The 23,019-nt window shown below is 39.6% G+C and overlaps 1 non-coding gene and 1 pseudogene across 1 annotated transcript; one reads left to right on the forward strand and one right to left on the reverse strand.

The window, feature by feature from the left end:
* Positions 1–307: 307 nt before the first annotated feature.
* On the reverse strand, positions 308–16,393 carry LOC128056197 (placental prolactin-related protein 4-like; annotated as a pseudogene).
* LOC128057013 (U6 spliceosomal RNA) lies at positions 8,622–8,730 on the forward strand. The gene has a single exon (XR_008200211.1). It is a non-coding gene; the product is annotated as a U6 spliceosomal RNA (small nuclear RNA).
* Positions 16,394–23,019: the final 6,626 nt, after the last annotated feature.

The following is a 23,019-nucleotide window of genomic DNA, read 5'->3' on the forward strand; positions in this document are numbered from 1 at the left end:
ATTCTTAAGTAATCTCTTAATGGTCTTCTTTGTAATGCCAGCTTCTGCTATTTGTGACTAGTTTTAATAGGAGCTTCATTCTCTCAATTGTAGGAGTGGATTTTCTTTTGATTTTCTATTAAATGAAGATAAGAAATGTTGACAAATTGCCTTCTTAGATTTTGACATCTCTAGAGAGTCTGTGTTTATTTTTTTAAGAGGAAACCCATTTCACAGAGCATGCATTAAAAAGCTATAAAGGTCAAAGAAACTTGCTATGGTATAGATCATTACAACCATCTCAGAGCTGGATGGGATGGATGTGGATTTAGCACTTGTCATGGAGGAGTCGGCATGCCAGGAGTTTGGTGTAAATGTCAATTTTTCCTGAATCCCTACGCAGGCAGTGGAACAGGTTAAAAAATGCAGAATGACGCCTGTCTTCATTGCTTGACAGCAGGGATGAGAGTCCTCACCAGACAGTGTTAGCTTAGGCCATCTTCCTCTTGACTGTGAGAATAACCTGAATACCCAAAACATAATGACCTCTTATGTGTTTTATTAGTATTTGCTTATCTTTGTTCCTTCTGATTATCAAATTAAGATTTGGGGAAGACACACGAATATAAAACTCTCTAGATATGGATTTTGGAGCCAGCCTATAAGAAGCCTATTAGGAATCTAAAATGTAGAAACATAACTCAAGTTTAGTTTTAACTTTCTCTTTTCTTCCTTCCCACTCTCATCCTTTGATCTGAGGAGAACAGAGAAAGAAGACAAGTGGAACTTCAATAGCAGATGTCCTGGGTTACTTTGAAGAAAATGCTGATCTTGGAAATTCCGTTCTCTAGTTCTCTTACTCTTGAAAACATTTCAACCACCGGTGCCCAGGAAGAGGCAAACTTTTGGTGAAATTGTGTGCAATGCAGGGAAGGCTGCCCATGTCAAAAACTGCAGTGAAATTCGGATTCCTTCACAGTAGAATCTATCACTATGAATGACTAGGTTCCTGCTTTATGTAGTAGCAGTCTAGAATATAGAAGTCATGAATCTTTTTCTTACAAAATGAGATATTTCAAAACTCCTTCCGCATTACAGAGGTCACCTCTTTTATTCATGAGCAAAGCAAGAAAGCCCTCTGCAGCATGCTTACCTGGCTGAACACCCTCTCTATGAGTGCTTGAAGTTCTTTTACTTTTTTCACATTCTCTCTGGGGCTTGATAGGATAGCATCTGAAACTTCTTTCATACTCCGCAGGTTCGTGACTAGATGGTACAGAGGTTCATTCCAGGAGTACAGTAACATGAGTATCCACTTGCTAAGAACTTCATTCTAAGCAACCATAAGAAACAGTCTCATTAAAATAATCATAATTCAGTGGTTTTGGTAACATGTGATCTTTGCTCAGAGCAGTTGACCTAGAGAACTCTTGGTTATTCCTATGTGTATGGCAGAGATTTTTGAAGGTAGTAAAAGTTGCAGAAGTATAAAATGTAACCTATTAGTTCACACTTTGCTGAATTATTAAAAATCTAGGTTATTTTAGGAACTGATTCTGATATGTTCTAATTTATAACATGAAGAATTTTCTTTTTTCCTCTGAAATTCTACCACCACTCAGTGAGTTCTTTTACGTTTGTATATTTGCGTGAGAGCATCTAAGTATTTTATGGCAAGTCAGTACGTGCCTACAGTGCCTGACCCAGGAAAGAGGGATTCCATCTGTGCCCACATCACTGTCACCCAGTGATTCATTTGTGTTAATGAATCAGATGAGTCCTTCGTATTGATTTTTGATTGGTAATTTATTTTATGATATTACAACAAAGAGACAAGGAAGAAGACATGACATTCCTAAACAGGCTTCTCTCCTCAGCTGATCCCAACACCAGCCCCCTGCTGACATCAGAAGAGTCTGTTTTGTTGACATGTCTCCGGGCAGAAAATGGTACAGCGTTGTCTTTAGTAACAGCATCAGTGGGATTCACAATGGAGGGTTTCCCCCCTAGTTCACTACTACTAGCAGAATTGAGCATGAAAATCCTGAGGGCTGAAGATATCTACTTAATATGCTTGATTTCTTTACAGCCATGAACTGTTTTACTGGTAAAGAACAGAAAACTGAATAGATTAAATATAGTAATGCACATAAAGTGCTGAGTAAAATGTGAAGCCATGTAGTAACTCTCAATAAACTTTAAATTTAAGCTTATTGACAAATCCCTCCTCCTCTTTGTCTTTGACCTTTTTCCTTTACTTGATCATCCTCATTATTAATGAGGTTAACAGAGGAAAAGAATGCTGGTATCGTTAAGAAAGTTGTAGAGAGAGAAGATAGTATTTTAAGGGGAGATGCATGTGAAAATATTTTAAATAATGTTAGGAGGAAGGATAATGCAGGAAATCAGAAAGGAGAGATTATAACGATGAGTTTGGAGCTGCCATAAATGATTGAGGCTTGATATGTAAACTGTGTTGTCCTCAGAACAGAGGCAATCGTTGCGGACATGAGAAGCAAAACAATGTTTTATAGGCCATTGTGGGGAGACTTACAAATTAAGAATAAAAGGCGACAGAGGAGTCATTGAGAATGACGAATGAAGGTGTCAGAGAAGTAGAAGCAGAATCAGGAGAGCCTTGAGAGGCAGATGCGGGGGCTCTGGTGGTGCAGTATAGGATTCCCACATAGAACTCACTAGTAACAGGGAGTACGCAAAACTAGGGTGTGTTTCTTACATATTCATGAATTTTGCAATCTTATATTTTACCCATGGAAGTTCGTTCATTTCATGTTTTGATACAGTATAATAGCTGCGATCCTGTGTCTAATGCATTGGTTGAACTAAAGTTGTCTGCATGGACAATTTATAGATCTGTTATTTATTTTGCTACTACAAATGTTTAGTCATCCCTTGATTTCACTCATGCTTCATCAACTGCATAATATAATTTCTCTTCAATTGCTGATGGTTCTTCCACCTTTCTCTGCATGTACAGTTACCATTGCCTCTAATAATCTGGTTCTTGGTAACATCTGTATAGTGTCTCATTTGATCCGGTGAAAAACCCAGGGGTAAAAGACTCATGTGCGTGTGTTGGACTTGTTCTTTTTCTTCAGGAGCATGGAGGGAAGTGGTGTGGCAGCTGTTGGTGGTATTGATGTAGTACTATCTGCCCTGGGCATACTGTTCATCCTAAAAGTGATCAGGTAATTAGTTAGGGTTGTTGGGCATTCACTAGATGAACCCATTACCAGAACATTAACATGTTTGATAGATGTGTAATTTTTTTTAATGGGTGGGGTCACAAAATTTGAAAGTCATTTTTTTCCTACTTTTTCTCTACATTGTCTCTATAAAAAATGATTTTACATCTAACTTTCCTAAGTTCAGCCTCTGTTTTATTATCTTTTTTTAAAAATTTAGTATTTGACCCAATTATAGTACATATGTAGGGCTTCCCTGGTGACCTGCAATGCGGCAGACCCGGGTTCAAGCCCTGGGTCGGGAAGATCCTCTGGAGAAGGAAATGGCAACCCACTCCAGTATTCTTGCCTGGAAAATCCCATGAATGTAGCCTGGTAGGCTACAGTCCATGGGATCACGAAGAGTCGGACATGACTGAGCGACTTCACTTCCCTGGTGGCTCAGATGGTAAAGTGTCTGCCTGCAATGCGGCAGACCCGGGTTCAAGCCCTGGGTCAGGAAGATCCTCTGGAGAAGGAAATGGCAACCCACTCCAGTATTCTTGCCTGGAAAATCCCATGAATGTAGCCTGGTAGGCTACAGTCCATGGGGTCACAAAGAGTTGGACACAACTGAGCGACTTCAGTTCATAGTACATATGTACCAATATTTGGTGCTTCTCAGGTGATGGTAGTGGTAAAGAACATTCCTGCCAATGCAAGAGATAGAAGAAGACTCAGGTTTGATCCCTAGGTGAGGAGAATCCCCTGCAAGATGGTATAGCAGCATACTCCAGGATTCTTGCCTGTCTATGGACAGAATAACCTGTTGGGCTATAGTCAGTAGTGTTGAAAAGAGTCGGACACAACTGAAGTGACTTAGAACACATGCACACACCTATATTTAACCATTTAATCTCTTGTTTACTGTGGGTTGAAGCCAATATATTCCCTTATAAGGAGTTATACAATTATAACTCTGACTTATCTCTGAATCCACACAACAAAAAACTTAGTGTTTATCCCACATGCAGAATACAATGTTGTTTATGGTGACAAAATGGTACGTCAGAAAAAGATGGTGTAAAGTTGTAGGAAACACTAAGCATCGACTGAGAATAAGAGTAGAAAAATCTAGCTAACACATTGATAGAGAAAAACTAATCTTTAGCGGAAGTTATGAACATTTAAAAAGATTACTTGGAAGAGTTGGAAAAAACATGGACAGTCAAAAATGGAGGATGAAACAAAAACTAGCGCATAAAGCAGCCATGAAATTAAAAGACGCTTACTCCTTGGAAGAAAAGTTATGACCAACCTAGACAGCATATTAAAAAGCAGAGACATGACATTACCAGTAAAGGTCCATCTAGTCAAGGCTATGGTTTTTCCAGTGGTCATGTACGGATGTGAGAGTTGGACTGTAAAGAAAGCTGAGTGCCGAAGAATTGATGGTTTTGAACTGTGGTGTTGGAGAATACTCTTGAGAGTCCCTTGGACTGCAAGGAGGTCCAACCAGTCCATCCTAAAGGAGATCAGTCCTGGGTGTTCATTGGAAGGACTGATGTTGAAGCTGAAACTCCAATACTTTGGCCACCTGATGTGAAGAGTTGACTCATTTGAAAAGACCCTGATGCTGGGAAAGATTGAGGGCAGGAGGAGAAGGGAACGACAGAGGATGAGATGGTTGGATGGCATCACCAACTCAATGGATATGAGTTTGACTAAACTCCAGGAGTTGGTGATGGACAGGGAGGCCTGGCGTGCTGCAGTCATGGGGTCACAAAGAGTCAGACATGACTGAGTGACTGAACTGAAGTGAACTGAAAAAGAACTACATGAATTTAATAGAAACCTTTAGCGCCTTTTTTTTTAAATTAGTTGTCTGCTCTACTGTGTGCTCCTTGATTGACCTAAAAGAATTAACATATAACTTTCCAATACCATCATCAGGAAGAGAATAATTGTTTATAGTTGTAACCCCCCTTCTATTGTAGCTCTAAATTATTCCCTGCAAATCTTAATTTCTGTTGTTTATTCCACTGAGTCTATTGTATTCTTTTATGGTATTCCTAGCTGACGAATACAAAATCATTTATTTTGGAAATTTAAAAAAGAAAATGAATGAAAGGAAATAGAAAAAGCTATTGCACTTCTTAGGAAACTGAGATTTCACGAAATTGATCCTTTCTTCGATTTCCACATCTTATGAGCTGACGGCTTCTTTGACCTAGAGAGTATGTTATTTGAAGTTTGGCTGATGCAGCCTTCTTGTTTAAAGGATAATTCAGTCACTAACGCGAAGCTTCCTTCTGGGAGTCTGGCAGGCTACAGTCCTTGGGGTCACAAAAGTCGGACACAACTTAGCAACTAAACCACCACCACCACAGTACTTACAAACTCATTGAACAGTTTCGAGAAGAGGTTATAGATGTCATGGGACAGGTTGGTGGCACGGTTAAACAGGTCTTTAAGGGAGTTCAAGCAGAGGTCATCACCATGAGGACAGAGGAATGTGCAGAAGTTGCCTTGGCACAAGAGCAGATTTGACATGACCAGCAGCAGGAGCAGGCGGGACCTTGCTTAAATAAAAACATAAGCCATTCTGAGATTATCTAGTCACTTGCGGTTATCAAATCCATCCTGTGGAGGGACGCCTTCTGTTTCCCTGTTGCTCTGAGCAGAAATTGGTGCTGTAGTAGCGCGGGTGGGGAAGAAGCAGCGCCTTCTGTGTAAATTTAGATGGATGATGATATTTGCACAGATAGATAGTTGGAGAAGTAGGTTACTACCTGCATTTTTGTATTGCTCCCAGAAGTGCTTCTGTGCTCTGCAAACATTTGGAACTTAATTCTGAGCCAGAGTGTTTAGGCCATTCTTTTAAGACCATTTAATGTTGGGACTCTGCAGACTCTGAGCAGTGAGGCCCTCTAGGAGTTTGTAATTTTTTCACTCTACATAGACTAATGCTTGCATTTTAGACACTGAAATGACAAGAAAAGTCCAGTTGATCTGTGTGGTTTACCATCACGCTGGGGTAAGAGTAAACACATGACTGACTGATCGCTACTATTAAGTACAAAGAGAATACTAAGAGAAAAAGGATACTGTACCTTGGATCTGCTCACTCACCTTAGTGACCCCATGCATGTCTTTGATACTTTCCCGAAAGCTTTAAAACATTTTAAAATTTGTGTTTCACAGTAACCCTGTGAGACAGCCTTAATCTTCACTATGATCACCAAGTTATGTTAATGAAGATGTGATGACTTGGAGAGGGCAAGTGATTTTCCCCAGGTCCCATTATTAGCAGATGCAGGTGACTGGGCACCAATACACTCATCTGTTCACTTCCTGATGTCACATCACACATGCCTGTGGCCCTCTGCATGTGTGTAACCAGGACCACATCCGGAGCTGTGATGAATCTGCTTAAAGAGAAAAATATTTTGTCTTTGACTGCAAAACAAAGTGACCCTAGAACATTGGTTTTATCCACTTGCTGCTCTGTCTATAAAACACTCACTGTTACAGTCTCTGACAATTATCAGTGTGGGGGCCTGGTTCTCCTGGCTAGCCTTTCTTCTAGGCGCCTTGGCGGCTCTTCTACTTTTATGCATCTTTAATCTTCTCGTTAAGTTTGTTTCTTTGAGAAAATAGCAAATAAATCTCCAGATGGTAATATAAGAATATTACCTGGTCAGCAACCAAGACAGTGTCATTGGCTCTACAAACAAGGCCTGCCCTTTCCTGACTTTGACTTTTTTTACACAAAATTTATTTGTCTGGTTGGGAGTACATCCTGACAACCCAGAGGGCTTAGGTTTTGAACCATCTCCAAGCATCTTCTCTTTGACAGTAGAACTAGACCTTCATGCTTCTGTGATGTATTGTAATATTTCAGAAATTATTCCTTGCCCTACCTTTGGCCAACTGAAGCATAAAATCATAGACTCTTGCAAGCATGATTTTAATATTATGTTTCCTGTCCATCCTTTTTAAGGAAGCAGAATTTAAGAATGAAGTAAGCAAGAATTTAGTTTGGACAAGAGAACTGATAAAATAGAGATTTTACCCTCCTGAATGAGATCTGAACATGATTCTTCTTCTAATTTACTTGAAGAGTGATAATTTAATTAAGGATAAGATATCAGCATTTACTAGATTTTCTCTGCTCTTATTTCAGAGGGGCATGGTATCTAAGAATAAAATGGTTATTTAAAATTAGGTGATGACTCATTATCAGAGAAATGCAAATCAAGACCACAGTGAGATACCATTTCACACCAGTCAGAATGGCTATGATCCAAAAGTCTACAAGCAATAAATGCTGGAGAGGGTGTGGAGAAAAGGGAACCCTCTTACACTGTTGGTGGGAATGCAAACTAGTACAGCCACTATGGAGAACAGTGTGGCAGTTCCTTAAAAAACTGGAAATTGAACTGCCTTATGACCCAGCAATCCCACTGCTGGGCATTCACACTGAGGAAACCAGAATTGAAAAAGAGACACGTGTACCCCAATGTTCATCGCAGCACTGTTTATAATAGCCAGGACATGGAAGCAACCTAGATGTCCATCAGCAGATGAATGGATAAGAAAGCTGTGCTACATATACACAATGGAGTATTACTCAGCCATTAAAAGGAATACATTTGAATCCGTTCTAATGAGGTGGATGAAACTGGAGCCAATTATACAGAGTGAAGTAAGCCAGAAAGAAAAACACCAATACAGTATACTAACACATATATATGGAATTTAGAAAGATGGTAATGATGACACTGTATGCGAGACAGCAAAAGAGACACAGATGTGTAGAGCAGATTTTTGGACTGTGAGGGAGAGGGAGAGGGTGGGATGATTTGGGAGAATGGCATTGAAACATGTATACTATCATGTAAGAAACATTATCGCCAGTCTAGGTTTGATATAGGATACAGGATGCTTGGGGCTGGTGTACTGGTATGACCCAGAGAGATGATATGGGGAGGTGGGGGCGGTTCAGGTTTGGGGGCTCATGTACACCCATGGTAGATTCATATCAATGTATGGCAAAACCAATGCAGTATTGTAAAGTAAAATAAAAAATAAATTAAAAAAAGAAAAAAAAAAGAAAATTAGGTGATGAAAATAAAAGAAGTGTTTCTCAAAAACAAGACAAATAAGTTGGAGAAATTTAGGACTATCTGTCTCATCAACTAAATAGCTTATTGTGACAGACAAGGAGAGTAATAGCTTGTATAACATAGACATATTTGTGTGCATATATTTCTGTGCATACATGTATTATGCATAAATATATGCTTAATTCCGACATGGAACTTTGGGCCTTATCAAAATTAGATTTTATAAGAGGCAGTAAATATAGCAGAATACCCTAATTCCTAATGTAATATATTATTTATTGGTAGATGACTAACTATATGATTTTTTTTCTATTGAAATGTTATTTCTATGTTCGCTTTGGTAGCACATATATAAAAAAACTGCAATAATACAGAGAAGGTTAGCATGGCCCCTGCCCAAGGATGACACACAAATTTGTGAAGCCTTCCATATATTTCTGTAACAGCTTCAAGGGGTGGGATGGGAAGGAAGGTAGGAAGGAAGATGGGAAGGAGGTTCAAGAGCAGGGGACACAGGTACACCTATGGCTGATTCATGTTGATGTTTGGCCGAAAGCAGTGCAGTATTGTAAAGCAAGTCCCCTTCAATTAAACATCCATAAATTTAATTATTAAAAATGTTATTGGGGATCATATAACAGGTTCAGATATCCAACATATGGCTAAAGAGGATCTGACTGGAAACTGATGGTTAGTGATTCATTAACTTTATAATTTATTGAGAAGAATAAAATAACAAATACTATGGTCTTGATTCAGTGTCATAGCAAGCTATAATCCTTGTCTGTGTTTACTTTTAGGTGGTATAGTGCCCAAACTTTGAAACTGAGGCTGTTCCCAGAAGTGCAGTCGTGAGTCCTGCCCAGGGTTTTTGTTACTGATGCTGGAGGCTTCTGTTCGCTGGTCACTAAGGCCGAAATTTTCTCTGTTGAGCATTCTCTGGGTCTATCATGTGCATAAGTCTTTATATTTTGGTTTTCTAATTTGATTTTCTTATTCTTTTTATCAGATGACCAAGTCCCTTTACAATTTATTTTTTAGACCCTTTTGTGCTTTGATTTTCCTGATGCTCATTCAGTTCAACTCAGTTGCTCAGTCGTGTCCGACTCTTTGCGACCCCATGAATTGCAGCACGCCAGGCCTCCCTGTCCATCACCAACTCTCGGAGTTCACTCAGACTCAAGTCCATCGAGTCCGTGATGCCATCCAGCCATCTCATCCTCGGTCGTCCCCTTCTCCTATTGAATGCAGCACTTTCACAGCATCATCTTTCAGGATTTGAAACAGCTCAACTGGAATTCCATCACCTCTACTAGCTTTGTTGGTAGTGATGCTTTCTAAGGCCCACTTGACTTCACATTCCAGAATGTCTGGCTCTAGTTTAGTGATCACACCATCATGATTATCTGGGTCATGAAGATCTTTTTTGTACAGTTTTTCTGTGTATTCTTGCCACCTCTTCTTAACATCGTCTGTGTCTGTTAGGTTCATACCATTTCTGTCCTTTATCGAGCCCATCTTTGCATGAAATGTTCCCTTGGTATCTCTAATTTTCTTGAAGAGATCTCTAGTCTTTCCCATTCTGTTTTTTTTTTTTTTTTTTTTTCTCTATTTCTTTGCAATGATCGCTGAGGAAGGCTTTCTTATCTCTTCTTGCTTTTCTTTGGAACTCTGCATTCAGATGCTTATATCTTTCCTTTTCTCCTTGGCTTTTCGCCTCTCTTCTTTTCAGAGCTATTTGTAAGGCCTCCCCAGACAGCCATTTCGCTTTTTTGCATTTCTTTTCCTTGGGGATGGTCTTGATCCCTGTCTCCTGTACAATGTCACGAACCTCAGTCCATAGTTCATCAGGCACTCTATCTATCAGATCTAGGCCCTTAAATCTATTTCTCACTTCCACTGTAGAATCATAGGGATTTGACTTACGTCATACCTGAATGGTCTCGTGGTTTTCCCTACTTTCTTCAATTTGAGTCTGAATGTGGTAATAAGGAGTTCATGATCTGAGCCACAGTCAGCTCCTGGTCTTGTTTTTGTTGACTGTATAGAGCTTCTCCATCTTTGGCTGCAAAGAATATAATCAGTCTGATTTTGGTGTTGACCGTCTGGTGATGTCCATGTGTAGAGTCTTCTCTTGTGTTGTTGGAAGAGGGTGTCTGCTATGACCAGTGCATTTTCTTGGCAAAACTCTGTTAGTCTTTGCTCATTATTTTATTTCCTTCCATGTCTACCTCTGTTCGTGATTTTCAGTATCTACATATACACTACCCTATTCTACTGTCTGGATTTTGGCTTTTAGCATTGTCATACTTTTATGAACTTCATTTTCCTTCTGGTGAGGTTTCTGATATACAGCTTAAGCTGGTTGGCTCACATCTGGCTTGCTTGTGTTGTTTCAAAAATTAGAGAACTCTGCTTTCTTTCTAGGAAATACTGCCCCTGGTTTTGATACCATTGCTAACTTTCTGTAATTTCAGTTCCTGCCTCATAAGCTTTGTCTTTCTCAGTCTACTGTTACTTGAGTACTGTGTGTCTCTGTGTTGGTATTAATATTTTAAATAAATATCAACCTAGTATAGCAGAGAATTAAAGGGAATAAAATTACAGTACTATTAGTAATAATACATTCCCCTGAATTATAATCCAGTAATGCTCCCAGTTTTAAATGACTTTCTATCCATGTGTTGTTGAGGTCCCCTAACTCATTTTTCCTTACTAGATATTTCAATTTTGACATAGAATGTAGAAAACAATGGAGTGGAAAATTCTGAAAATCACCTTGTATTTTAGATTCCTCAAGATTAAGTATGTAATTATTAGTTTTTTATAGTTAGTAGGGCTATTCTTAGCATGTATAGCTCAGTGTAGGGTGCTTGTTATTGAGTGAAGGATGTATACTGTGAACTGTAATCACCAAACAGGTGATTGGAAATAAAGGAAGCAATGCCAGGAAGACACAGGCATTTGTTCTAGAAGGAAAATCTTACAGTGTCTGTCATCGGCAGTCTAATCTTCAGATTTTTCAAAATATTTACTCTTCCTTTGCTCATTTAATAATTTGGGTTATTTACTTTTTTATTCCTACTGAGTTGCATGAGTCTCTTATATGTACATGGATATGAAGCCCTTACCAAATATTGCCGGGAGCCAGCACGAGGAGTCCCGCCCATGGCAAAGGTCATGAGGTTAAGGGGTCCAACAGGCAAAGGCGAGTTGGGCCTTAAGGGAGCCTCACTGGGTCTGCTTGTGCATCTGCCCCAAAACCAGAGTCTGCCTGCTTTACTGTGTTATGCTTTCCACCTACTCTTCTGACATTAACAGGGGGCTGTCCCCCCACCACCTTTTTCTGGAAAAAGTTAATTTAGAGCTTTTAGATAATAAGTCTCCTGGGCATAATAAGTGTTTCAATCCAAAAACCCCTCTGATGGCTTTCTAGCCTGCCTGCCAGACTCTTACAGCTGCACATGTGATTGTTTGCGGCCTCCCCACTGCGAGAGGCACAGGAAGCTTAAAACATCCTAGGAATGTAGGGGCTTCCGAGGAATCAAAATCATTAGAATAGGACTGATTAAGGGTTTCATTTGTTGAGGCAATACTTGCTGCCAAGTTTTCATATCTTTTATTTGTAGATATAGTTGGTATATAGAAAAAACAGGTAGTAGCCCTGGCATTAGCAACATTAGATCTTTGAGTTAAGTACTTTCTTTGTTATAACCCACTGCACCTTGGTTCTACAGGAATGTAACTTTATTTAGTACTTTGAGGGTGATGCAGATTAAAGAAAAAACACTTCAGGGGAAAATGAGTTTTCTGGTTGATAGACATTTATCTAGGAAAAGAGCCATAAAAATGTTTACAGGCCCCCTGGCCAGAAGATAATGTAAACCACCTGAGACCTTTTGTATACAGGAAGGTATGCAAAAATAAAGTCTGGTCTCCATAAGGGTCAGGACTGCTGCCCCTGCATAACTCTGCATATTCCATTATTTCTTTATGTACAACTTGGGGTATATAAGCTGCTTTTGAAAATAAAGTTGTGGATCTGGCACTGATGCTTGTCTCCCCCATGTCGTTCTTTTCTCCCTTTTCTGGATGAATTCCCATCTGGAGTGTGGAGGCTCACCGAGTCTACTTATTTGCCCTGGCTTCTAAGACCCGGGCAAGAGGGAGCCCAAGGTGGGGCACCCTCTGCTATTCAAGCGGGCGCCAGTGGCCTACATAGATGGTGCAAGTTCCTTGTCTTGGAACTTTATTGGTTTTCCACGTAAACCAAGTTATTCAGCCTCTTTTCTCCACTAATTATCTTACTACACTATTCTTCCCTAATCTCTCTTTATATTTCTAAATAAAAAAGTTTTCCCTCACTGACTCCATCCCCGCTTTGAATTCCCTGGATCCACTGGGGCTGGACCTCAGCAAAATATGTGATTTGCAAGTATTTTTTTTCATTCCATAGGTTGCCATTTCATTTTATTGATGGCTTCTTTTACTATGCAGAAGGTTTTGAGTTTGATGTGGTCCCACTAGTTTATTTTTGCAGCTCTTGCCTTTGCTTTTGATGATTGAGTTGTATGAACTACTTGTATATTTTGGAAAGCAATCCTTTATCAGTTGCTTTACTTGCTATTATCTTCCATTTTTACCAAAGACACAGACTGGCTGAATGGATACAATGACGAAACCCATATATATGCTGTCTACAAGAGACCCACTTCAGTCCTAGAGACACATACAGACTGAAAGTGAGAGGATGGAAAAAGATATTCCATGCAAAAGGAAATCAAAAGAAATTCGGATTGGCAATTCTTGTATCAGAAAAAATAGACCTTGAAATCAAAACTATTATAAGAGATGAAGAAGGAAACTACCAAATGATCAAGGGATCAGTCCAAGAAAAAGACATAGCAATTGTAAATATTTACGTACCCAGCATGAACACTTCAATACATAAGGTAAACACTAACTGACATAAAAGAGGAAATTGACAGTAACACAATAATAGTAGGACAAGTTAACACCACACCTATACCAGTGGACAGATCAATAAAACAGAAAATTAATAAGGAAACATAAGCCTAAAGGGAAATATTAGACCAAATGGACCTAATTGATATCTTCAGCACATTCCATCCAAATGCAGAAGAATACACTTTCTTCTTAAGTGCACATGGAATGCTTTCCTCATCTTGGGTCACAAATCAAACCTCAATAAATTTAAGAAAATTGTAATTATATCAAGCATTTTCTCTGACCACAACACTGTGAGAGTAGATATCAATTAGAGAAAAAAAAACTTTAAAGTACACAAACACATGGGGATTAAACAACACATTTCTGAATAATGAACAGGTTACTGAAGAAATAAGGGAAATAGAAAAATTCCTAGAAACAAAGAACAATGAAAACATGATCTAAACTTATAGGATGCAACAAAAACAGTTCTAAGACGGAAGTTTCAGTTCAGTCGCTCAGTCGTGTCCGACTCTTTGCGACCCCATGAATCGCAGCATGCCAGGCCTCCCTGTCCATCACCATCTCCCGGGGTTCACTCAGGCTCATGTCCATCGAGTCCCTGATGCCATCCAGCCATCTCATCCTCGGGTGTCCCCTTCTCCTCCTGCCCCCAATCCTTCCCAGCATCAGAGCCTTTTCCAATGAGTCAGCTCTTTGCATGAGGTGGCCAAAGTACTGGAGTTTCAGCTTTAGCATCATTCCTTCCAAAGAAATCCCAGCGCTGATCTCCTGTAGAATGGACTGGTTGGATCTCCTTGCAGTCCAAGGGACTTTCAAGAGTCTTCTCCAACACCACAGTTCAAAAGCATCAATTCTTCGGCGCTCTGCCTTCTTCACAGTCCAACTCTCACATCCATACATGACCACAGGAAAAAGCATAGCCTTGACTAGACGGACCTTAGTTGGCAAAGTATAGCAATACAAATCCTACTTCAAGAAACAAGAAACACATTGAATAGACAACCTAACTTTACATATATTTATCTTTTTAAAAATTTCTCTTATCAATGTCTTAAAGGTTTTGTATAAATCTTTCAACACGTTGCTTAAGTTTACTTCTAAGTGTTTTATGTTTTTTTGATAGTAAATGGGATCGTTCTTTTTATTCCATTTTCTGATAGTTCATTGTTGATATATAGGTAGGCAACTGAGTTTCATATATTGGAATATAGTAAACAAAATGTATGCTACATCTTTAAAGTATAGAAATTTTTCTGCTAATAAGACATATAGATGATCAACAGGTATATGACAAGATGCTCAGCATCACTAATAATCAAGGAAATGCAGAACAAAAGCAGAAGAGATATCAACTCATATGTGTTTGAATGGCTGGTACTAAAAATGTATGAAATGATAGATGTTATTGAGGATGTGGAGAAAAAGAAGTGCTTATGCACTGTTGGTAGGTAGGGATGCATATTGGTGCAACTCCCATGGAAAAGTACTGTGGAGGTTCCTCAAGAAATTTGAAAGAGAACTGTTATGTGATCCATTATCCTACTTCTGGATATATAGTCAAAGGAAATGAAATCATTGTCTCAGAGAGAGATCTGTATTCTCATGTTCACTGCAGCATTATTCACAGGAGCCTTGGTGTAGGCAGAACCTGAGTATCTTTCAACAGGTGAATGGATTAAAACAATGTGACGTGACATATATGCTGCTAAGTCGCTTCAGTCTTGTCCGACTCTGTGCGACCCCACAGGTGGCAGCCCACCAAGCTCCCCCATCTCTGGGATTCTCCAGGCAAGAACAGTGGAGTGGGTTGCCATTTCCTTCTCCAATGCATGAAAGTGAAAAGTGAAAGTGAAGTCGCTCAGTCATGTCCAACCTTCAGCGACCCCATGGACTGCAGCCTTCCAGGCTCCTCCGTCCATGGGATTTTCCAGGCAAGAGTACTGGAGTGGGGTGCCATTGCCTTCTCCGTGTGACATATATTGGTAAATACTATTTAGCCATCAGAAAAAGAAAGAAATCCTTCCATTTTTGGCAACATGGATGAAACTGGAGGGCATTATGCTAAGTGAACTAAGTCAGAGAAAGACAAATACCATATGATGTCAATTATAAGAAATCTCAAGGAAAAAAAAAAACCACGGAACTCAGAGTAGAAAAATGATTGCCAGAGCCTGGAGGGTGGGGGAAATAAGAGATTTTTAGAGGTTACACATTTTCATGTCTAAAAAATTAGTAAGCTCTGAGGATCTAGTGTTTGAGGCTCATGATCTAATCATGAGATCTAATCATGAGTTTGAGCAAGCTTTGGGAGTTGGTGATGGACAGGAAGCCTGTCTTGCTGCAGTCCACGGGGTCACGAAGAGTGGGACATGATTGAGCAACTGAACCGAGGATCTAATGTATAGCATGGTTACTGTTACTAATAAAATTGTGTTGTATATTTGAAATTTTCTAAGAGAGTGGACATCATCGAATGGCATCACTGGACTTGATGGACATGAGTTTGAGTAAGCTCTGGGAATCAGTGATGGACAGGGAAGCCTGGCATGCTGCAGTCCAGGGGGTCGCAAAGAGTTAGACATGACGGAGCGACTGAACTGAACTAAAGAGAGAGGAACTTGTGTTCTCAAAAAGCAAAAGTTAAACATGTGTGGTGATGGCAGTGTTACTTAATAGACAGGGAAACTCGTTTCTAATACATGCACAAATGGGGGTGGACAAGATGACGGAGAGGTAGGTGGAAGTGGGGTTCACCTTTCTCCACGGATGCATCAAGAACGTCTAAAGATGCAGCAGTTCTCACAGAAGACCAGGAATATCCGGATCCATACAGAACTCAGTAGGACAAAGGAAAGAAGGGACAAGGAGGAAGGGGAAAGGAGGAGAGCAAGTGGGACCAGCCTGTAACTGGGGGTGAGGGATCTGAAGTGCAGGGGAGAGATCCCTGTGTCCATGGCCGTCCACTGGGATGGGGGAGGCATTTGAAACAGTTGGGGAGTGAACTCACTAATCTGTGACAGTCTGAACGGAGTGAGAACCTCATAGACAAGCCATGCTGCAGCCTTTCATACCTCGGACAGGGTTGTAAGTCCACTGGTGTCCATGGAAGCTGGGAGCTGGAGCCATGGGGATTGAGGAATGATCCCAGGGTGAGGACTCCTGTTGACCATGGGGAGTCAGCGGGATGGGATGGGATGGAGGAAATCTGCTGCATGGGATGCTTCTTAAGGAAAGCCACGAGGCAATAAAAGTAGGGTTCAACTGCCTGTGGAGTAGAGCTGTCTCTTTCTCGATGCTGGTACCTGCAGGTTGAGCAATAGAGAAAGACTTCAGTGAGGGTGGTCCTTGAGAGCCTGATGCACTAAGCAATGGAGAATTGTGAATGTCTATATACCCACCCCTACCCTATTCTCTGGCCAAATTTTGGTTTTTAGTATCATAATGTTTTTATGAACATAAATTTCTTCAGGTAGAGTTTCTGGTATACAAATTAAGCTAATTTCTCACACCTGACTTGTTCTTGGTGTTTCAAGAAACTTTGAGAACCTTACTTTGTCTCAAGGCAATACTGCCCTTTATTTTAATACCATTGCTGACTTCCCATACTTTGATTTCTTGCCTAATATAATCTATGTCTTTCTCTATTCACAATAACTTTAGTAGTATTTGTCCTTATGTTGGTATTAATATTTGTAATAAATTACTAACCTGATGCAGCAGAGAATCAAAAAGAATACAGTTACAATAGTAATAATAAATTACCTCCAAATTATAATCCATTAAAGCTCCCATTTAAAAATGATTTTCTGTGTGTATATTATTGAGGTCTCTTAACTCATTTTTCTTTACTAGATGGCTCAATTTTGAAATGAAATATAGAAAATAATGAAATGGTAAACTCTGAACATTACCTTCCTTTTTATATGCCTAAATAGTAAGGATGCAAATATTAGTGTTTTTTTTTTTTTCCCCAAGTAGGACTATTCTTAGCACATATCATAGCTCACTGTGCGGTGATTGCTATGAATTGAAGAATGTACACTGTGAACTGTAATTGTCGTGGAGATGAAGAAAGTAATGCCAGGAAGGCACAGGCTGTTGTTGTTCTGGAAGGAGAACCTTGCTGTGTCTTTCATCTACAGTCTAATCTTCAGATTTATCGAAACTCTTTCTTATACTCCATTAAAAATTTGGATTATTTCTGTTTTTTTTTTTTTTGCCCTTGAGTTGTATGAGTATCATGTATTTTTGAATGTTAAGCCCTTATCAGATATGTGATTTGGAAATATTTTCTCTCAATCCATAGGTTGCCATTTGATTTTGTTGATGTTCCTTTGTTTGAGTTTGATGTGGTCCCACTTGTTTATTTTTGCAGCTATTGCCTTTGCTTTTGGTGTGAAACCCAAAAACTCATTGCAAAGACTGGTGTCAAGGAAGATTACCTTGATGTCCTGGGAGTTTAATTGCTTAAAGTCTTATGTTCAACTTTTAATCCATTTTTAGTTGATTTTTGTGTATGGTAAAAGACAGGGGTACAGTTTCATTTTTTTCATAGGACTATCCAGTTTTCCCAGTGCCATTTTTGACAAGCTTGTCCTTTCCCCACTGGATCGTCTTGGCTCCTTTTTCATAAGCTAACCGACAATATATGGGTGTGTGTTTCTTTCTGGCTTCTCTGTTCTGCTCTGTTGATCTGTGTCTGTTTTCGTGCCAGAAGCAAATCATTCTGTTTTGATTACTATAGCTTTCTAACACAATTTGAAATCAGCAACCCTAGTCTTGAACTTTATTCTTCTTTCTCAAGATCACTTTGACTCTTTGGTATTTTGTGATTTAATAAAGCAGAATAGACCAAGAAGAGATGGAAAAAGTACACAGAAGAACCATACAAAAAAATATCTTAATGACCCAGATAATCACAATGGTGTAGTTTCTCACTCAGAGCCAGACATTCTAGAATGTGAAGTCAAGTGGTCCTTAGGAAGCCCTGCTGCCAGTAAAGCTAGTGGAGGTGATGGAATTCCAGCAGAGCTATTTAAAATCCTAAAAGATGATGCATTTAAAGTGCTCCATTCAATGTGTCAGAAAATTTGGAAAAGCCAGCAGTGAGTGGCCAGAGGACAGGAAGAGGTCAACCTTCTCCCAATTCCCAAGAAGAGCAGTACTAATGAATGTTTAAGCCACTGAATAGCTGAACTCATCTCCCATGCTAGTAAGGTTATGATCAAAATCCTTCAGGCTAGGCTTCAGCATTATGTGAACCCAGAACTTCCAGATGTTCAAGCTAGGTTTAGAAAAGGCAGAGAAACTAAAGATCAAATTGCCAACATTTGCTGGAACATAGAGAAAGCAAGGGAATTCCAGAAAAACATCTGCTTCATTGATCTCACCAAACTGTGTGGATCACAACAAAGTGGAAAATTCTTGAGGAGATGGGCATACCAGACCAACCTTACCTGTCTTCTGAGAAACCTGTACACAGTTCAAAGAACAACAGTTAGAAGCAGACAAGGAACAATAAACTGGTTCAGAATTGGTGAAGGAGTCTGTCAAGGCTGAATATTGTCACCCTGCTGATTTAACTTATATGCAGAGGATGTCATGCGAAATGCTGGACTGGATGAGTCCTAAAAGCAGAAATCAAGATTACTGGGAGAAATATCAACAACCTCAGATATGTGAATGATACCACTCTAATGGCAGAGAGCAAAGAGGAACTAAAGAGCCTCTTGATGAGGGTGAAAAAAGAGAGTGAAAAAGCTGGCTTAAAACTCAGTATCAAAAAAGCTAAGATCATGGCAGCTGGTCCTGTCACTTACATGCAAATAGAAGGGGAAAAGGTGGAAGCAGTGACAGACTTCCTCTTCTTGGACTCTAAAATCACTGTGGATGGTGACTGCAGCCATGAAATTAGAAGACGACTGCTTCTTGGCAGGAAAGCTGTGACAAACCTAGACAGTGTGTTAAAAGCAAAAACATCACTTTGCTGACAGAGGTCTGTATAGTCAAGGCTATGCTCTTTCCAGTAGTCATGTATGCATGTATGAGCTGGACAGACAATAAAGAAGGCAGAGTGCTGAAGAACTGATGTTTTGAACTGTGGTGCTGTAGAAGACTCTTGAGAGTCCCTGGGCACCAAGGAGATCGATCCAGTCAACCTTAAAGGAAATCAACCCCATATACTCTTCAGAAGGACTGATGCTGAAGCTGAATCTCCAATACTTTGGGCACCTAATGTGAATAGCTGACTCACTGGAAAAGACCCTGATGCCTGGAAAGATTGAAGGCAGAAGAAAAAGAGGGTGACAGAGGATGAGATGGTTGGATGGCATCACCAATTCAATGGGCATGAACTTGGGCAAATTCTAGGAAATGGTCAAGGACAGGGAAGGCTGGTGTGCTGCAGTCATGGGATCACAAAGTGTCGGACATGACTTGTCAACTGAACAAAACAACAGTTTTATACAAGTTGTAGAATTTTTTTTTTCTGTTTTGTGAAAAACACCTTGGAATTTTGAAAGAGACTGCAGTGAATATGTAAGATAGCTTTGGGTAGTATAGATGTATGAACAATATTAATTCTTCCAGTCAGTAAATATAAAATATGTTTCCTTTTGTGTCTTTTAAAAATTTCTTTCATGAGTATCTTGAATGTTTTCATACAAAGACATTTCAACACTTTGCTTAAACTTATTTCTAAGTATTTTTTTTGATGCAATTATAAATGGGATTATTTCTATTTCTATAATTTGTTGTTGGTGTATGGATAAGTAACTGAGTTTTATATATTCAAATACAGTATACAGAATGCATGCTATTTTTTATAGAATAGACAATTTTTCCCCAAATACAGAATGCTCAAGAAGTATATGACAAGATGCTCAACATCAGTATCAGCGAAGTGCAAATCAATAGTACAACAAATGTCACCTCATTCCTGTTTAAATGGCTTTTACCAAAAAGTAAGAAATAAGTGTTGTTGAGGATGTGTAGAAAATGGAGGTCTTACTGGATTATTAGTAGGTATGTATATTGGTGCAACTACCTTGGAATACCTTCTGGAAGTTTCTCATGAAATTTAAAAAAGAACTGTTATGTGGCCATTAATTCCCACTTCTGGATATATATTCACTTCTGAATATGTATTCAAAGGAAATGAAATAATGATCTCAAAGGAAATCTGTACTCCCATGTTCATTGTCGCAATATTCATAGTAGCCTAGAAACAACCTATTATAGGAACAAGTATCTGTCAACAGGTGAAGAGATTAAAACAATACATGTGAATTTTACTTAGCCATTACAAACAGAAACAAATTCTTCTGTTTGTGGCAGCATGGAGGGCCTTATGCTAAGTGAAATAAGTTAGAGAAATACACTGTATGATCTCAATTGTAAGGAATCTAAAAAAATGTGGTACTCAGAAACAGATAGGAAAGTGATTGCCAAGGCCTGGAGGGTGGGGAAAATAGGGAGAGGTTTGTAAAAGGTTATACATTTTAACATATGAAAATTATAAGGTCTGAGGATCCAATGTATAGCATGATGACTATAACTGATAAAATTGTCTTGTATAATTGATGCTGTCTAAGAGACTGGACAGAGAAGGCAATGGCACCCCACTCCAGTACTCTTGCCTGGAAAATCCCATGGACAGTGGTCCATGGGGTCGCTAAGAGTCGGACATGACTGAGTGACTTCACGTTCATTTTTCACTTTCATGCATTGGAGAAGGAAATGGCAAGCCACTCCAGTGTTCTTGCCTGGAGAATCCCAGGGATGGGAGAGCCTGGTGGGCTGCCGTCTATGGGGTTGCATAGAATTGGACACGACTGAATCGATTTAGCAGCAGCAGCAGCAGCAAGAGAGTGGAACTTACCTGTATTCTCTTCAAAAAATAAAAGGTAAACATGTCAAATGATAGCTATGTTACTTAAGTTAAACACAAGTGACAAGTGAAGTTGCTCAGTCGTGTCCGACTCTTTGCGACCCCATGGACTGTAGCCCACCACGCTTCTCCATCCATGGGATTTTCCAGGCAAGAGTACTGGAGTGGGTTGCCATTTCCTTCTCCAACTTGAGTTAATAGAAAGGTAAATTCTTTTCTAATACATACATAAATGAGGGTCAGCACTATGGGCGAGGGGTAGGTGGAAATGGCAAGTATACTGGAGTGGGTTGCCATTTCCTCCCCCAAGGAGCTTCCCGACCTAGGGATTGAACCATCTCCCGTGTCTCCTGCATTGCAGGCAGATTCTTTAGCTGCTGAGCCATCAGGGAAGTCCAAACAAAACTACCATATGTCCTAGAAATTCTACTATTGGGCATATACCCTGAGAAAACCATAATCCATAAAGACACGTGTACCCAAAATTCATTGCAACAGTGTTTACAATAGCCAGGACATGGAAGCAATCTAGATGTGCATTGAGAGAGGAATGGATAAAGAAGTTGTGGTACATCTGTACACGGGAATTTTAATTAATGTTAAAAAGGAGCGAATTTGGGTCACTTAAGCTGAGGTGGATGAACCTACTGCCTGTTATACAGAGTGAAGTAAGTCAGAAAGAGAAAACCAAATATTGTATATTAATGCGTATATATGGAATCTGGAAAAATGGCACTGGTTAACCTATTAACCAGTGAAAGAGAGACATAGACAGAGAAGAGATTTGTGGATACAATGGGGGAAGGAGAGGGCAAGTTGAACTGAGAGAGTAGCATTGACACGTAGTATATTACCATATGTAAAATATTAATAGATAGCTAGTGGGAAGTGGCTGTGTGACACAGGAAGCTTACCCAGTGCTCTGTGACAACCCAGAGAAGTGGGATGGGGTGCGCAGTGGGGAGATTCAAGAGGGAGGGGATACATGTATACTTATGGCTATTCACATCATTGTACAGCACAAACCAACACATTGTAAAGCAATTATACTCCAATTAAAAGTAAATTTAAAAAATAATATATACATATATCAAATTATCATGTTATGTACTTTAAATATCTTACAGTTTTATTTGCCAATTCTGTCTCAAAAAATACTCTGCTTGCTAGTCACTATTCATGACATTTGATTTATATGTGTCAGTGTCTACATAGGAAAAACAAAAACTTTGCAGTATCTGCTGAGAAAGGCAAAATGGAGACTTTTTTGATGCTTAAATATCACTTAAGCAAAAGGATTAATAATTAAGTAGTTATCAGTGGACGAATAGCCCCTCAGCCTCTGGCCTCGCTTTTAACTGGACCCTCTTCTCCTCTTTCTAGTGCTTTGGTAGGTTCCTTATCTTTGAGGGCAAATTTAACAAGTCAGCTTCCATACAAATGTTATAACTGGGGGCTTAGTCCCCAAAGGTGACAAAGTCCCTTATCACTTGAACCTGCCTGTGTGAAATAAAAGCCTCTCCCATATCATTCATGTTTTTAAGGAGATCCAAGAGGCTGAGGGTAGCACTGAGGGGGAGGTTTTGTTTTCCAAGCTGGATCCTCTTGTTAGGACTAGATCAGGGGGTGTGTGAAATTTTTCAGGCTGCTTGAGCAGCAGTGGCTGTCTTATGCTTGCATACATATGCCCATCATACACACACACACACACACACACACACACACACCCCACACACAACACACCCCACACAATAAATGACTGGCATGCAGAGGAAAGTTAGGTTCCCGTTTTCCAGTGACTGAAGATAAAAAATTTAGACTTATTTTGTTGCCCTAATTGTCTTCTTTTCAGAGTAAAATGTGA

This window comes from Budorcas taxicolor, chromosome 11, assembly GCF_023091745.1.
Source record: "Budorcas taxicolor isolate Tak-1 chromosome 11, Takin1.1, whole genome shotgun sequence".
NCBI lineage: Eukaryota > Metazoa > Chordata > Mammalia > Artiodactyla > Bovidae > Budorcas > Budorcas taxicolor.